General features: G+C 27.1%; 1 pseudogene; it reads right to left on the bottom strand.

Moving 5' to 3' along the window:
* Window positions 1-2,868: 2,868 nt before the first annotated feature.
* LOC132935749 (ubiquitin-conjugating enzyme E2 W-like) lies at window positions 2,869-7,264 on the bottom strand (annotated as a pseudogene).
* Between the last annotated feature and the right edge of the window lie 11,057 nt (window positions 7,265-18,321).

Here is an 18,321-nt window from a genome sequence, read left to right as displayed (position 1 = left end):
TTTTTCTTATACAATGATATTATATCATTGAATTCAAATTTAACACCATCCATTACAGTGACCCACTTGTAACCTAATGTACAGCAGAGTGACACCCACTTGCCCAGCTTTTTTTAATTGTTTTTACTGATGCCGATATTTTTTTAGTTTTTTGGTTATAATATAACCCACTTATGAGAAATCTCATTTTAACTTTCCAATCCTTATCTATACTAATTGAACATTTTACAAAATGTTTTTGATATTGACTAATTTTGTATACATCTGTACATCAAACACTTATGAAAAACAAATTATACATATTATCTTCATTATTTAGCAAAATTGCTATTATAAAAACTTACGAGGAAACTTGTACCAATATTGTTCAAGCTTTTAGATACGGTGAAAAATGTTTTTAATAGTTAAAAAAAATTTAAAAAATTAAAAATATATATAAATAGGTCAAAAAATATCAAATTTTTTTGAACATTTTATCATGTAAGTACAGGCAATTATAATAGTTTATTATAATCATTTGGTGAATATTTGAAGTATTTATCTTTAGTTGGTTTTTGAATTACCCACTACAAAATATCATATATTGTTTGAGTGGAAATTGTTCTTATTTTCAGTTAAATATCCATCGTAACAATTTTAATATCAAACGCTTATAAAAAATGAATGTGACTTTCCGTTAAAATTTTAATTTAACTTTTCTAGAGTACATGGAAGAAAATCTTTAAAAACTTATATAAATTTAATTTTCTGTCCGGTTAACATTTTTTTTTTAATAAAGGTTGAGAAACTTATGTGGAATTTTGTATTATATTTTCAAATCTTAGATTTCAAAAGAAAAATTTTAAGGAATTTCTAACTCAAAATAATTTGCACATTTTTGTGATTTTTACGCCTTTTGTCAAAGTTTGAACTTTAAATGCTTATAAAAAAAAATTGTGACATGGATTTTTAATATTTTTCAAATATCATTGTAACAATATATTAAGAGCCTTGTTTTTAATTTTCGAGATTTTTTACCTAACAAATACAATTTTACTGACATTGATAGAAAAAAAAAACTAAAAAAATTGGTAACTGAAATTGTCCATAAACACATCAAAACAAATCAATATTTATTAACAAATTTATACTGTATAGAAAATGCTAATATAAACAAACAGTGAAATTTAATTTATCTACGGTCATTTGTGATTTGTTTTAGAGTTACACCAAAACCCAAAATCGATTTTGTCGAAAACCAATTTTGCGTTTTCCCTTAATTTGTATGTTGCACTTTTGAAAAATACTAGGAAGTTTTTATCTTTGACTCACTTACTTAAGGGAGCCGAAAAACTGAAACAATGGCTATCGACGTCTTTGTCATATTTAAAAATTTATTTTACGAGTATATCTATTAAAAATAACCAACAATTGATCTACTCTATGTATGGAAATGGTGGTAAATAAGACTTTAAAAGGAAGACATTTCAGGGGGGGTCAGAACCCTAGAACCCTACCCCTGCGTACGCCACTGCAGTAACCTACTGTTCAGCAGAGCAACACCCACTTACCCACCTTTTTTATATTTGGGCTTAATATACCCACCCCTTAAAATAGGTGCCACACCTAATCCACCACCCTTTAGGTATTTAAAATATTGTATAACGAGTTGACTGCCTTCTGTATAATATTAGGTGATACACGTATAATTTTCCATTATTGCCTTTAATAAACTTACTTAAACTTAAACTTTTACTTAAACTTACCAATTACGTCTTGAGTATCATATTTGATACTTAACATTTTTTGAGATCATTTATTTATATAAATATACATAGTTATCTAAGGAAAGGGATGCCAGAAACACTAAAAAAAAAACTCCGCCCGGGTTCATAAAACTAATGAGTGCACATGCAGTGCCTGTAAAGTGCCTTGATGAGTGTGTAAAACAGTGTGTGTTCGTGTAACGTTGCGGGCTCCGTGTACCAGGGTCGCACGCACTACTCGCTACTGTTCTTCGATTTCGGTGCCAGTGATTGCGACGACGGCGGCAGCAGTTGTAGCCACTCGTTCGGTGATCCGGTGGTCGTTACGGCCATAACATACGCTCCTGTTACATTATGTGTTCCGTTTCGGCCCCCACCATGATTTGTCTCGGAAACAATAATTGTTTTATATCTGTGGGTAAGACTTGTAAATTATAAAGCAATACATATTTTATGCCCAGATCCTCCTCAATTGAATGGATGTATTTTCAAGAAGATACAACAATCAACCAGGGTTAAACAACAATAGGTTAAATACGATAGTACGATCGACGGAACTGGACATGAATCTTACCAAGCCAAGCCAAGCCAAGTCTAGCCAAGCCAACTAGACTTTATACCTACAAAACCCAAATGTAACTATATTTTATTATGTCTAGATCAAGATAATCATTAAAAATAAATACTAGTAATAGAATATTTATAAAACATAAAGCACAAATATTGCAAATTTTAACTGCTAAAACCCGTTTATTTGTTTTAAAAATAAACATATGTGTAAGAAATTTTAAAATATTAATCATTTTTCTTTATGGTTTTTGCTTTTTGGTGATTGTTTTTTACTTTGTATTTATTATTTAAAAAATATTCATTTAAAAGGATCTAAGTACAATATTAAAGACTTTATTAAAATGTGTACATTAAATTGCAATAAAAATATGAACACAATTTTCACTAAGTTAGAATATTTTACAAACATTATGGGCCATCTTCTTAAATAAAAAAAAAATATGAGTTGGTTTTAAATTAATGTAGAAGCAAACGAGTTAAGTTAAAGTTAAGTTAATTAAAACACCAAACTAGTAAGTTAAGTTAATAAGTTAAAATTAACTTAGCTTTTAACTTAATTTCTATCTTATTAACTCGTTAATGCCCGTGAATATGATATTCACTACTTCATATATCCTCATCTAAAAAAAAAAAATAAAATAAATTAAACCATAATTAAAAACAAAATCTTCATAAGCTTTCCTATCTTAATGTATTTGCTTACTATAAAAAGACCAATTTGATTCTTTTGGATTTTTGCTGCCCTTTTGTACGTAATCACTATCATCTACAGGTCTTTCCTGTTAAATAAAATACACATTTTACAATTAACAAAATTATGCAAATCTTTTATATATTTTGACTTAAATAATTTTTGTCATGTAACTTTGACTTAAATTTTATACATACACTATTAGTTTAAAAGTAATTTATAATATGACGTAATATACTTTTTAATTATTTTTTTCCATTGTAATTATAAATCTAAAACTTAACAATATATTTAATTAAGAAATTAAGAATTTACAAATTTAACTTCAACTTTTTATTTGATGATTTTCTCATCTCATTAATTATATCATTCGGATCAACTTCTTTATCTCTATGAATATTTAATAAAGCTAGACTATTAAGCCTATTTTGTCCTATTGTATTTCTTAAGTAGGTCTTAATACGTCGTAGTATTGAAAACGACCGATCTCCAGTGGCTGGGATTACTGGTATAGTAATAAATATTTGCAGCAATTTTGAAATGATTGGGTATATTTGAGGATCACACTGAAAGTACAGGTCTGTAACAGTTTTTTTTGTTTGAATAATTTCTGACTGGTGCTTAAACTATTTTGCCATAATTGTAATTCAGCATTTCTCGAATATTCACTTATATCAACCAAATTATTTTCATATACTATATCTTTATACATTTCTGTAAGTAATTTAAAACTTTCTTCGATATCATTGCTAATTTTGAAGTCAGAATTAGGAAATAAACAAGTAAAGCTGCTTAATATATTCTCGTGGGATAAAAATAGATCATGTAGTTGCAGGGGCGCCCGCAGAAAATCAGCTCAGTGGGTGCAAAATTAAATTAATGTTATACATACATATGTAGTCACATACTTACATTATTATACACTAACTTTTTGTTCATTAAAAAAAATCCCAGTGATATTTAGTATAAATTAGTTTAAACTTTGTAGAATATCATATTGTTATTTGTATAATTTTTGTGAAATCACCTTTTTTTTGCAGCTGCTCAGCATAGACATGATTGAAACACAGACAGACTGAACGTTTAATGCTGGTGCCCAGCAATATTCTTCATCACTAAGAATAGATAAACATATATGCCCATTACTATACACATGTGGATGAACTGGAATGTTTTGGCCTACAAATGTCACCTTAAAAAAATACATAAGTAAATAAATTAACTGTTATAATATATTATAAATTGTTTACTTCAGGTGGCTCAAAAGGATAACGTTCGGTATCAAATTTGAATTATAACTGGAACCGTTCTCCATCATATAAAGTACCTTCAGCACCTTGCATATTTACAATCCAACTAAAAAATAAAGTTCAACATTAGAGAGTGTTATTCTGAATAGAGTACCTATAAAACCACTAGCTTCCTAGCTCTGATCAGAATCTAAAATAGTCATACTAAAATGATAGTCAGGTAATATTATCACAAACACAGATTACATAAACGTTAAACATATATGTTATATAATTATACATTATCATATGAATATTGATTAAATACACAAGCAATCAAAATTTTCAAGGAAGAAATTGGAGTGTAACGATACGTGATACGTATCCGATCAATTTTGACCGTTCAAGAAATTACACGTGGAATATACAAGCGATACGTAGGTACCGAACCGTATCGGACTTAAACTTCGATAAGAGTCAGTACCTACATAACAATGCCTAGGCGCAAATCACCCAAAAATATCATGGTTGCTTAGGCACCAACATTTTTAGATTCTGAGTGGAACGTTGAATGTATTGATTTAACAATGATGTGTGTTTTTTTTTAATTTTTTAAATTTATTTATTTTTTTGTTTAATATTTATAGTTACGAAAAATTCAAAGGGGGAGGGGTGACGACCCACCATATTGCCACCGGCCCTGTACATAATTATATTAATTTTCTGTACCCAAAAAATTCAATCGTTCTGTGACATTATTATTATTCCTTGTTTATTATTTTAATAGTAGCCCTCAGACAGTTAAACTACATGTCTTAAATGTCCTGGGACCCTAGTACATAGTGCGTCCGATAGTTGGTTATGCTCAAGGTCGATACGATAGATCGACGTGGAAAAAAGATGTTTGCACCAGTAACATATTTATGGGGGTCCAAGGGGTATGAACCGCATCGCCGCCGAAACCGTACAAGGAGAAGCTACGAACACCGTCCTGCGACCCTGGTATCTAGTGCGTCCGATGGATAAGCAAAACGTCCAATCAGAGAAAAAAAAGACCAATTTAATAATTATTGCTACTGTTAATTTTACATTTTTATTTATTATTACTTTTTGTATTTGTTGATTAATCACACATTATATTTCTATATCTGTTATTATAAATAATAATTATTGTATAGGGAAATATTGCAAGTTATTTTTTGGTGTAACTCTAAAATAAATGAACGTATATACATATAATTTTCCCTGGTTGTTTTTATTTGCATATTCTATGCACGGTAAAATTTTCAAAATATTATGATTTATTTGAACTGTTTAGGAACATTTTCTATTTCCAATTTTATTAGTCTTTTAGATTCTGAGTGAAATGATAAATGTATTGATTTTACAATGATATTGTGTGTTTTTTTTTTTTGTGTGTGTCTGTGTACACGATAAGTAGTCGAAATAATGCTTCGATTTTCAACTTCAGTTTCTTGTTGGATGGAAAAATGAATATTGTTGGTGCATTTGGGAGGTCAAAATTTAAAATTTTCTGTAATTTTCAAAAGCACCGGGAAAAACTACATAAAAATAAAACGGGAATTTCGGAATTTTTACGAAAAATTGATTTTGTGAAATGTGTGATAAAATTTTCAAAATATTTTAACTTGTTTTGCGCTGTTTACGGACAATTTAAAATTTAATTTTTTTGTTTTTTTTCTATGAATATCAATTAAGTTTTATCTGTTGGGCCAAAAAATTGTGAAAATTTAATACAAGGCACCTGATATATTGTTACAATAGCAGTTGAAAAATATTAAAAAAATACAATTCTTTTTTTATAATCATTTAAAGATATAATTTTGACAAAATTTATCAAATTTAAAATTAAATAATTATTTTGTAGTTAAAAATGTATAAAATGTTCAACTTTTATGTCTAAGGATTGAAAATTTAAAGCTACGTTCCACTTAACTATAATTCTGTTACCAAAAAATCTAAAAAATACATAAACACAGTTTATTTTTATAGTAATTTTAAGTTAAAATTTGGACGAAATTACATATTAAAAAACCTAGAATAACTATTTTTTTTCTATGAATGTCAATAAAATATAATTTTTTGAGTAAAAAAGCTTGAAAATTTAATACAAGTCTTGTAGATTGTTACAATAACATTTGAAAATTTTAAAAAACCAGTCAGTTTTTTTTTTATAATCATTTAAAGTTAAAATCAACAAAATGTGTAAAAATCACTTGTTACAATAGCAGTTGAAAAATATTTAAAATACATAGGCACAATTTTATTTATTATCATTGAAGTTCGAATTTTGGCAAATTTTATGAAATTTAAAATGTAATAATTTTTATGTAGTTAAAAATTTATAAAATTTTCAGCTTTTATAGCTAAGGATTGAAAATTTAAAACAAGGTTTTACGTAAATAGGTAAATATATTAATTACTTTATTCACAGTAATATCATCAAATATATTAAGTAATATCATAGGCTGACTGACCGTTTTCGCTCAGAATCGTTTTTCTTATACAATGATATTATTTCATTGAATTCAAATTTAACACCATCCATTACAGTGACCCACTTGTAACCTAATGTACAGCAGAGCGACACCCACTTGCCCAGCTTTTTTTAATCTGTTTTTGAATTTTTAATAAATTTAGTTATAATGGAAATATTATTGTGGTATTAATATAAGTTATAATCACGGGTTTCGGGGTGCTAACAATGAAATTAAGGGTGCCAGCCACCTTTCGTACCCCTGCGATTTGCGCCACTATGCCTTGTTGGTTTTTCTTCTTGAAAATAATGCCTGATTACTTTTTTTACTAACATTTTGAGATTTTCTCCAATTTGGTTAGCATCTACGAATATTCCATGAGGTGGATCTTTGACAAATGAATGTAATTCCTTTAGAAGTCTTCTCTATATAAAAACGAAAAATGATAGTCATTTTTTATACAATGAAGATGTAATTTTAACATTGTATATGGGGATATATACATACTTCAGATGGAGTCCTACGGTGCATCTCACGACGATTTCCAACAACGAAATAGTTAATTAATACTTTTATTTATTAGTATTGATTATCGTGTTATTTTACTAACGAGAATTTAGAACTTAACATTAAATATAGAATATGTCATATGATAGAGCAGTATAGAAGCGACGCAGTCGTCAGACACTCAGTCGCCAGTTCACCACTAGTCACAATACTTAAATTATTTTAATATCATGGTCGGGTGGTAGTGATGGGTCGATACTTCAGTAATCAATATTCGTTCCAAAGTAACGAGTACACGCCTGGTACTCTCCATTGGTACATAGTATCAAAGTACAAAATGGTCCCATTGGTGGCATTATTTGTTCCTACCATCGGTACAAACGGTACAAACACATTAATAATATTTTATTTTCATCCATATTATTATTTAAGGCTACGGCCAGAGCCGGGCCGAGCAATAGTAGAACTCCAGGCAAGATGACAATTGTGTGCCCCCTTATCTTTGATCCGTAAAGAAATAAAATAAAAATGTGTGTGTGAAAGCTCGCGTGGATGAAGTGAAACTTCTTTCGGAGTAATTCAACTGATAGAATATTAGGTTTGTATTGGAATAAAATTAAAAAAAGCGGGTAAGTGGATGTCGCTCTGCTCTACAGTAGGTTACAAGTGGGACAATGTATAATGGATCGTATTAAACTTGAATTCAATGCTATTGTATAAGAAAAACGATTCTGAGCAGTGATGGTTTATAAGTCTGGAGTTTTTGAATTTTTTTTTATTTATTATAAGTAGAGTTAATCATTTTATAATATTATAATTTTTTATTCGTTGCTACGGTGATAAACAAATCGTTAAAAATCAAAATCCCATATTAAGTGGTTTTTTGTAATTTGTCAGTAGTTTTTCCCGTGGTATTAAATAACTATTGAGAAAATCGAAAAATGACCTGTCTAAAGTACCATCTTGATCCAATTTCCTAAAAGATAAAGTACTATATATGTTGAAATTGATGCACTCCATCTGGTAGAAATTTCGTATACAAGATATATATTATATATATATATATATATATATAAAAATAAACACCATTGTAAAACCACTAGTTTCCGTTCAGAATCTAAAAGTGTAAAAAATAGACATAGTCTCAACAAAACTGAACAATGGTTAGTAAAACCCGAACGTTTGTTTAAATTTTTTATTCCGATGTTTGAAGTACTTTGAACACCAGAATACATTCAGCACCCGAAACCCAAAACAATGATTCGGGTGCTAAGCCCTGAATATAATTGATTATCGGGAGTCACGACTCGTCATTGAAAACACAAAAACGAAAAAAAAAATTTTATAAAATATTGTTCCAGGAACAATGTTCCTAGACCAGCATACCGTAATTAGTAGCTTTTTGGACTGACCACTATCGAATAGTGTCGTGATGGTAAAAAGCTGCATGACGCGATTTTGTCCCACGATTTTTCGAGGTTATACCTACCCTTCGTAAAGAAATTCCACTTCAAATTATAAATTATGATTTTGTGATTTCCGGAATACAGTTAAATATAGCCACGAACGATATTTGTAGCTAAATTTTAATAATACAGCTTGGGAAGTTGGTTTGCAAATAAATAAATATTATATTGGTATTAATTAATATAGATATTATTACTTATTAGTTATTAGTATTTGGTATTTCAATACGTTTTTGAGACCATGTCTATATTTTATATTTTTTATTTTATTTCAATACAAACCTAATATTATATCCATTGAAGTAGTCTGAAAGAAGTTTCATCTATGCGTACTCATTACAAGCACAATTTTTTTACAATAATACGTGTGATATGCACTTTCCAGCACTTTTGAGGATTTCCACTTTACCACCCAGCACTATGGGGATTCACACTTTACCCACCAGCTGAACAAGAAAAAGGTCGCTTTCCTACGCTTCAACCGTCATCGAAAAATAAGCTTTCGGTGCAGGCGTGACAAAAAATTGATTAAATAAATGGTTATTGTGAATATAGGAATAGGTTGGTATAACAGCTAGTATTGCACTATTACAGCCAGTTAATTATTATAATATGTAGGTAGCTTTGAGCGTTATGATGCAGAGCTAGTAGGTATGGTTGTGCCTAATATTATGTCTTCTTAGGGTAGCTGATAAAACGTGGATTTTACGTTTTTATGGTTGTATTATGATATATTATACATTTTATTTAAAAAATTCAGAAATATAGGTACAAAATAAAATAAACACCATATTTTCTTTCAACATGACACGATTTATGAACATAATAATAATCATCAGTAACGATAAGTTAGTGTTAGATTAACGATTATATACAACATATCCTACCTATTAACAGTTATATTATAACGAATATAATTTAAAAATAATAGTTCCATAATAACTTAACATTTATTGTATGGAGCCGATACTATTGAAAATTGATGTTCCTATTAAAACCCAATATGCAATAGGTACAACTATATATACAATACAATTATTATATTCAACTTTTAAGTTGTAACATTTATTATAAAATTAGAACATATATTGTTTCTAATAGGAATGGGCACGAAATCCGAATATCAGAATTATCCGAATATCCGGATATCTAAATCCGGATTTGAATCAAATTCTTATCCAAATTTCCCGAATCATCCGGATTTATGGATTTGCTTTTTATGTGACTTAGGTATAATTATTTTTAATGTATGGTAAGATAACTTTTTTTTATTGTCTTGAAAATATGTTAGAGAATTAAATGTATGAGAATATAAACGACAGTCATTGATTAGCATATTCTGATATATTCCGTGAAATCCACATAATATGCTCACCTTTAGTATCTAATAAGTATAGGTAAGTACTAAAGATAACACTAAACAAAGTGTTGGGTAAAATAATGTTGAAAATTAATACAATTGTTCGTTACTTGTTACATTAAATAATTTTATTTAAATTACATTTGTGTTATTAATTATTATGGGCAGTAAATTGTAAATTACGTAAGACGCACGTGTATCTTAGAATTCACCCTTTTAATGTCTGTATTAAATTCTTCTAAATTATGGGGACAAGTTGATTTACTGTTATTGTTTATTTTATACAAATATCATTCAAATATGTAATTTTATGCTCTCCATAAAAATTATTTAAAACTATTTAATACTTATTTATGTACATATTTTTACAACATTGTAATGGACACTGATTTAATTCAGTGTACAAAAATACAGAATAATAGTGATGGGCAACAGTATAATTTTGACTTTTGTGTATCAATGTCGTTCCGATTTTTCTCATCGTAAGCTACGTAAGTTGTATGAAATCGATATCGCATCGAAAATATTTTTAAATTATTTTAAATATTAACTACTTAGTATCTATACTCATTAGTTATTAATTATTACTTATTAAAATTAATAACCAATATAAATAAATAAATAAATGTTGAATTAATAATTATGTATTATTTATTTATTCAAAAATTTGCTTTACATTGCTAATTTAATATAAGAAAAAAACTTGTTACAATAATTCTCAATATAGGATATAATATCGATATTGTCAATATATCTACTAGATACTAAAATATAATGTTAATTTTAAAATAGTTTTTCTGTATGAACAGTATCTATGATGATATTTCAAAATCATAATTCATAAGTCATGGACCATGGTCTTGTAGATTTGTTGTTATTATTTTACATAATTAAATTTAAACTAACATCAACTAACAAAAGAGTAAATAATCATTAATTTTTTGAAGAATCAGTATTCTTTGTATCCACAGGTGAGTTTAACTTGTGAGTACATCTCTACAGTACGTTTTTCACCATATGGTGGTGGACCTATTATTTTTTTCCTTCTCTTCATAATTCAATGATTTCTTCTTCAACAACTCTTCAGCAATCTAAAAAGTAAATAAACATTAAGTGATAACAAGTTTAAAATACATTATTTAAGATGCTTAAAATACCCAAGTCAAAAATATAATTTGTTATACTTGTCACAATCTTTTTAATTGTATAATTAAAACGTACATCTTGTTTTGAAAGTAGATATTCGTCTGGGGGTGTATAGGTACTGTGCAAATCCCAGATCTGCATTAGTTCTAGGCACAAGTGTGACTTTCTGGTGAGCATCCGTAGTAGGCAACAACCAACTAATTAATGGATGTCCAGCTTCATGGTAGGCAACAATTTTCTATTCTTCAGGAGAAATTGCATGAGATTGCTTTTCTGTTCCTTCGACCACAGGGTCATTCAATGAATCATATGTAATCTGTATGTACACAACATTCATGTATGAATAATATGAATTATAATATTATATAATAAAGTATGATACATAAAATATCAAGCTAAGCATAATGTAAATAAGCATTATAAATACTCTATTCAACTTAAGAGACGCAGTCAGCAGTGACCAGTTTTCGGCGGTGGCAGTTAATTACGCCCTCCCCCCCCCCCACACTATTACGAGCAATACCTACCAAAGCGTGACGACAGATGAATTACGGCGTGTTCGCAGCAACGCACCGAGCATGTGATCAAATAGTATAGAATACAATATGTAAAGTTCACTGTTCACATTAGTTGTCAACGATGAACTATAGTGACACTCTCGCCGGCGGCATGTACAAGGTACATGTTGTAATGAATCCAGCCCTCTGCTCTGGCCGAATCGGCCGCCAATTAAGTTTCTTAAGTTGAATAGAGTATTGTTATGTGTTCAGTGTATGTAAAATAAAATAAATTATTTATTGTCTTTAAAAAAAAATCAGTTGGTTTCTTTTGAACATATTTATTTTGCAAAAATAAGTACATTAAGTATTATATAAATTATTAATTAAAATCCATGTAATAATTAGAAAAATATATTATTTTAGAAAAAAAAATAATAAATTCTACCTGGAAGCTTAATATGTAGTGTCAGCTTAAGATCTCGGTTACAAAAGTCATAATCTTTACAACACTTGGTTACAAATGAATCATTATGTTTATTAATGTAATGAAAATCAAAGGGTTTTCTCCTGGGAACAATATGCTATTCTTCTCCAAACTTTTAAAACGAGCACAGTTATCAAAGTTCAAACGCGTTAATTAACACATAGTACCTTAATGTTAGCCTACAGTTATTATTAGTTTAATTGACAAAAATTATTTTAAAATAACAATAATCAATGATTTATTTATTTATTAAAAAAAACTGAATAAACAAACAAAATATATTATGTAGTAAATAATGCCTAATTATAAATACATTATAGGTACATAGGGTTTTATATTTTAAGTTATGGTTATAATGTTGTACCATGAAAAATACATGAAAAAAGAGATTAAAAATGTAATTATGTTCCCTTAATTTGTATACATATTTGAACTGTAGTGTATATACATAAAAAATTTAACAATGATTAAAGAACTAGAAGTAAAAAATAACATATACAATTTAGAATAATATGGAAATAAATTCATTAAAAGGCTGGGTTAAATAATATAAATAAAGTTTTAGGTTTGCTTAAAAGTTAAATCTAAAGCTATCAGTAAGTAATTCAGATAAGATTAACTCATTGTGAAAACCACACCAAATTATAAGGAAAAACAATGTGGACAGAACATGGTTTAAGTAGAAATAACGTAGATTTGTCCATACATGAAATCTTGGCTTGAAAATTAGTGGGTATTTTTAAAGATTACTCATCTAAATAAATGTTTTTAATTTTTAATATATCTTTAAACATATAGGACAAGGCTTTTAGACAGTTCACAGAAATCAGAATAGTTAATACTTACAATATAGGGACATATTTAGGGGTGGCTATTTTTTTTTTCATAGAGATGTAAAGGTAGCATCAAAATTTTCCATTCTAGAGTCAAAACTTTATATATGTATCTAATAATATAATATATTTCTATAATCTATATACTGCCCTCATAAACTAAGACACTGCAAAATGTAAAAAATTAATGTAAAAAAAATTAAAAATTAGGTAAAAACAAAAATTGTCAAACAAAAATAATATAGGTATCGTAAATTGTTCAAAACTTCATAGATACTTAGTAAATAGGAGATAAAACCACTAGACTATGCAAAAATGCAGTAAGTACCTTTGAAGATATTTTGTATATTGGAACTAGGTATAATTTTCGGCGTTTTCTCTTAGTGGCCTGGACCAGTTTTGCCTCCAATAATATGCTCATTATTTTTGAAAAAATTTATAAATTTTCTTTATAAATTGACTTTTGTAAATAATTGTAACTTACATAAAATAATAGGTAATGTGTTTTTAAATATAATATTGTATCAAATAATTATATATGATATAATTTTATTATATCAGAAATTGTTACTATCGACATTCTTATTAATGAACCCAGTATACCTATATTAAAGATCAACATAAAAAGTAAGATAGGTGTGTTGTTATAAACCAATTTAACCATATTTATTATAATTTTTTTGTATTTGTCTGGTAAAATTACACATGAAAACATAAACTTAAATAATTAAAATGTACAAGATGTTATGATTTTAAGAAAATGCAAGAAAAATATTGATCTCAAATGTTCTTGGATGACTTATGGCCTTTTAGTTATGAGGGACAATTAGTATACTATATAATATGTATATGATCTAATAAGACTATTGAAAACATGACATGATATACAAGTAAAAATTTGAATGATTACATTATCTTTACCTATTATATTGTTCAGAGCTAAGAAATAACTTAAATTATTATTACTTATTGAAAATAATAATAAATATTTTAGGACAAATATTCTACAATAAAAGTAAAGATAATTAAAAATCAACCTTACTGAAATGTATGACGAATAACACTTGCAAATCAGAAAACAGTTGCCATCTAAATATGTAACATATGTATGTTAAATATAATATGTAATTAAGAGATACATTTTTTTTATTTAAGTATCTTTTAAGTTAATCAACGAGAAATTAAGGATAAGAATACAATTTATTGGTTATCTTAATTTAAAAAATAACAAATGTGAAATTACTGATTTTTTAACAAATATATTAAGGATGTACATAAATTGGTACTTAATGACATAAAGTACATATAAATTCACAGATCAAAACATTTTAAGTAAACATAGTTTGACAGTCTTCAAAGTAGAAAATTTCAAAATAATATAATATACTTCATGGCTATAAAATGCTGTTACTTCTGTCTTTCTGAAGAATATGGTTGTAAATATTTACATCTGTGACTAACATATAAAAATTTACAATATTCTGTACGCATATAAAATTGGCGTCACAAATTTCAAATCGGTATTATAATTGTAAACAAAATAAAAATAACATATGAAGACGTTATAGACGATCTTTATCTGTTTTAAAATAAGAAAAACATATGATAAGTATTTGTAAGCCCTATATATTATAATAGTATATGGGTCAAACAGTTGCAAAAGATACTATGTCCATTTAAACAAAACCACAAAATCAATGATTTTCGACAATATTATTATTAAATGATCATCATTGTACTATAAAATTTGTAAAAGGACGCTTGTTTTTTCTGTCTTACACATGTAGAACATGGCAAATTTTCGTTCACTGTTTCCATAATGTGCTGTTAGTTTTTATGATAGAGTGAACTAACCTAGTTATGAACATTTTTAATAAGTGATATTTTGCATACCCGTATCTTATATAAAAAATAAAATAACAGAAAAGCATAAATAATGTTCTTATCTAAAAGTTTGATTCACTCTAATATTAAAACTAACAGAACGAAAATTTGGTATGTCTTACATTTGTAAGACGGAAACAACAAATGCTTGTTTAGCATCCCGTGAAGTTACAGAAGATGTAAAAATGTGATGCAGTTGCAAAACAGTGTCTATCCAACAATGGGTTTTTTATGGACATACTAATTTCAACTATTTGACACATATAATATTAAAAACTTTTCTAAAACTGACTAAATATTATGTCATAATAAACAAGGTAAACAAATAAACAAATATAATAGAATAAATACATAAAATATATAAGTCATATAGTCACAATAGTTAGGACTATAAATGATTACTATTAAGTATAGTAGGTACGACGTTTAAATAATAACATATATATAAATTATGATAAAAACTTAAAATATTAAAATTAGAGTTTTAAATATTTCATATTAGTTTATACACTTATTCAAGACAGTAAATCAAACAATAGTAATAAATTTGCACACTACATTCAAATAAATCATATGAAATTTTAAATTTAAATTAGAAATATCAAATTTATAAAATAATTTTTTTCTCCAATATTATTAATGTAAAATTGGGAAATGAAAAAAAATACCTATCTAAATATTCAAAAATATGCACCAAAAACTCTGGTTTTTCTATCTGTGAGGTCATGAAATTAATGATAAAAAAAAATACATTTAAACACGACATGTAAAAACTTAGGTACCCTTAATTTAGATGTCATGTCCAAATTCATACGAGTAATGAATTCTGTTAAGTTGTGTATGTTTATAACGTTTCCTTCAAATTCGACACCATCAGTAAAATCATTTTCAATTTTTATACCGGTGTTCATAGTGTTTACATTTTCTTCAGTTTTAGTTCTGAAAAAATATAATAAGGTATTATAAAAATTATAACCTATACTAAATAAAAGAAAATCATAATAACTACAATAATACATATTATTGTAGATTCTAATAATAAATTTAAGAATTAATATATATTCATAACCAAATTATATACAAGGTGTAATAGAAATACCTAACAAATAAAATAACTTTTGTTCTAATAATTATTTAAACATTTTTTTTCTTATAAATATATATTATAATATGATATACGTACAGTTAATACTGAAAATAAAAATGAAAAATGTAATTCAACTTTTTGGGGGAAGTACAAAACAGCCAATTTGTAAAACTAATTTTTAGACAACATTTGATGGTAAAAATGTTTATTTATGTCAAATTTTTATAATTTTTTAAAATATCAATATTTTCTTTTTGGGGATTTCCTGAAATAAGTTTATATTTCCTTAAATTATTTACTATCCATATAATTTTCATAGTTGAACCAATATAAATTTTTATTTTTACTTTTCAGCTCTTTCAATTCTGGATTCAAAATATTTCTAACTTACATATGGAAATGCATATATTTAATAAAAGGTCTAATGCATCGCTCTGCCGTAGGTACGGTAGTGAGTTGGTATCGTGTGGGCCACTGTAATGGAAATATTAAATTTGAATTCAATGATATAAAATCATTGTAGACGAAAAATGATTCTGGGTGAAGACAGCCTGTCAGCATATTATATTAACCCTAGATCGCTAACCATACGTCGATGTGACGAACACTGATAATTTTATTGCTGCTATTTTTAGGCATTTTATCTAATGTAATTAAACCCCCCTTGTATCTCTCATATATTATGATCTATACCTATCCCGAAAACATAAATTTAACGAATTTATATTTTAAAAATAAGGAAAATGTTTTTTTTATTTTTATGTTTATAATAAATAGTTATCCAAAAGTTTAATAACCGTGTTTTTATTAATTATATTTATGATTTATTAAATTTAACCTATTAAAAATCGTTAATTGTTCATAATATTTATAGTATTCGTCATATTGACGAATGGTTAGAAATAAAGGCGGATAAATAAGGTTAGTTATCTAGGGTTAAGTGTATTTTATGATATTGATATTATAGTAATTTATTTTACTATTTGACATTACTACATTAGTAATACAGTAGGTTGACTTAATTTTTTGGACATTGAATTTGAAAATGTCATTGTGTGTATATTTGACATTTTCCATAAGAGTTTACGAAAGAAAGCTAGAATGTATTTTATATACATTTCTTTGTCTTCTAAACAAACTTTACTAAGCAACTTTTCACAACTATAATTAATTAAAAATATGGCAGCCAGTTTACTTATATTTCATTATGGAAGAGCTAATTTAGTTATAACATTTATCTGTAATTCTAAAACAAAGAAAAATTGCCCTGAAGTAGGTGACTTACTAGTTACTAAGGTTATCAGAGTTATCCTATATAACAGCGTTTCTCAACTTATGGTGCGCCAGAAGAAAATCTTCCTTTATAAAAAAATTGGAATCTATCATTATTTACATTAAATATTATTTAGTTAATTTTATAATAATAATAATAACATTAAATAAAAAATAACTGTCAGTGGCATACGCAGTGGTAGGGTTCTAGGGTCTGACCCCCCCACCCTTGAAATTTCTTCCTTTAACAAAAAAATCATATTTACCACCATTTAAATACACAGAGTTGATCAATTGTTGATCATTTTTAATAGATATAATATAAATTGTTAAATATGACAAGGACGTCGATAATTATAGTTTTGGTTTTTGGCTTATTTAGAACATTGGCTAACGTCTGTCATACTCATAGTATGGTGTATTATCATCATTTATCATTGTCCATCGATTATTACCACGTTTATTACGACCATAGAAGGCTCTATAGATGACCGGGTTGTTCTTAATGTAGACTAAATTTGAGACTAACTATAATTTGTTATAAACAATTATATAAAAACTGTTAAGAAAAAAAATTTTAATTATTTACTCAGATAAAACCCTAACCAAACTAAAAATGCGCGTACGCTACTGATAACTGATTTATATCTGATTTATATACTGATTATTATCAAACTACACCCTATTGGGTTTTTATGGAATGAAAGTTTGGAAAAGTGGCCGGGAAGAGGTAAGATTGGAAATCATAAATTTCTTTTGTTTATAAATGGTTTCCAATGATTACATCTTACAGATTAAGATAGTAATAGTAAAAATCATTATTTTTTCATATTATATTAATAGTTGCAATTGTTTAATCTGACAGATTAGAGAAATAAAAGATGCATCAAATTGTCACGTTTATGGCTTTGAAGAAAGAAATTGTCTACTATGTCTATTTGTAGCTTATAAGTCATATACTTAATGAAAAACTAGTTGACCAATTTTGTAGAATTTAAAATTGTTCATAGAAATATCAGAAACATTTAAAGAATAATAATTTGAACCAA

The sequence above is a fragment of the Metopolophium dirhodum genome, chromosome 1 (assembly GCF_019925205.1).
Source record: "Metopolophium dirhodum isolate CAU chromosome 1, ASM1992520v1, whole genome shotgun sequence".
Taxonomy (NCBI): domain Eukaryota; kingdom Metazoa; phylum Arthropoda; class Insecta; order Hemiptera; family Aphididae; genus Metopolophium; species Metopolophium dirhodum.
This window is presented reverse-complemented; position numbering and strand designations above follow the sequence as displayed.